The following is a 1685-nucleotide window of genomic DNA, read 5'->3' on the forward strand; positions in this document are numbered from 1 at the left end:
CTGTTTTCAGCCAAGTTGGTGGCTGAAATTTTTGTGCTGAAATTTTTGTTAGAGATATTAGTCGATTAAATGGCATGCCACGCACGATTGTCTCGGATCGTGATCGTGTATTTATGAGCGACTTTTGGACTGAGTTATTTAGATTGTAGGGGACGCGATTAAACTTCAGTTCGGCTAACCATCCACAGATGGATGGCCAAACCAAGGTGGTTAGTCGAGGCATTGAGCAGTATTTGAGGTGCTTTGTTCGAGAGATGCCGAGACAATGGTTGGAATTTTTATCGTGGGCGGAGTGGTCTTATAACACTGCCTACCATAGTAGCATTGGCATGACTCCATTTGAGGTGGTGTATGGACAAACGGCTCTGACGTTACGCGCTTATGATCCAATGGCATCGGTATATAGGTCGAAGGTGGACTTAGTAGTGATGGATAGAGGCACCACATTGAGGAGGTTGCGTGTTTATCTTAAACTTGCTCAAAACCGTATGAAGCAAGTTTATGATCGTAGCCATAGAGAGCAGTAGTTCAACATCAGTATTTGGGTGTTTGTGAGGGTGCAATCGTATCGACAGATGACCTTACGTCTGATGTGAAACCAAAAGTTAGCACATCGCTACTTTGGTCCGTTTCGGGTGTTGGAGCATATTGGTTCGGTTGCATATCGTTTGAAGCTGCCGGAGGAGTTGAGGGTGCACCCTATCTTTTATGTTTCATTGTTGAGAGAGCGCATTAGAGATCATGAGATTGTTGGATCGGTTTTACCGGAGCCATTGGAGGAGACAGAGATCGTAGAGCCAGTTCGAGTACTTGCTAGACACCGACGACGACATGGTACCAGATTGAAGATGGAGATTCTAGTCGAGTGGCTTGGCAAGCCATCTGATGAGGTGACATGGGAGTTGGAGATTGATATCTCGGAACGTTTCCTTGACTTTTCACCTTAAGGGCAACGTGGGGTAAGCGTGGTGGGCTAATACACTTAGGTGTTTATTTTTATTAAAATAAAATTCCCTACGTTCGAATGCTCTTGTGAACGCCTGCATTAGGTTTGCAAATACAGAGAACGTATATTGTGAGTTCGAACCCGGTCGGGCGAGTTCGAACGCCCTCGTTCGAATGCCTGTATCACCCATGTTATTCCATGTTTTTGTCCCTACTACAGTTTGAATTTGTGAAGGGCAAACATACGAAAGTTGTAGATCAAGAAGTTATGGATCCAACCCAATTGGTTTCATAATTTTTTGACTATCAGAGAATATCTGACTAATATTCACCCACGGTTGCGTGGACTGCTTCGTACAATAAATTCAGATCTTAAGGAATTGTTTTGTAGCCAATCTTTTGGTTCCAGATCTCATCAATTTAGTATCAGAGCCTATCAGTCCATGAGGAGGCCGTTGAGGAGGGTGCAAAGAAAGATATCCAAGCTGAAATATCGATTCATGTATAGTCGAGTACTTCCGCGCAGAGGATGTTATAGGTAGACGGACTCGTTAGAAAGCATTCTGGACTGTTTGAGAAGCCACAAGAGTTACCACTGAGGAGAGCGATGAACCATCGCATAGAAATTGTACCCGGGGCTCCTCCGACGAATGTGAGGCTATATCAGTATCTACATGTGCAAAAAGAAGTTATCTGAAAGGTGGTAGTCGAAATGTGAGAGCAAGACCTCATTCAACCAA

The sequence above is a fragment of the Typha angustifolia genome, chromosome 14, assembly GCF_048772165.1.
Source record: "Typha angustifolia cultivar Huaian chromosome 14, ASM4877216v1, whole genome shotgun sequence".
NCBI lineage: Eukaryota > Viridiplantae > Streptophyta > Magnoliopsida > Poales > Typhaceae > Typha > Typha angustifolia.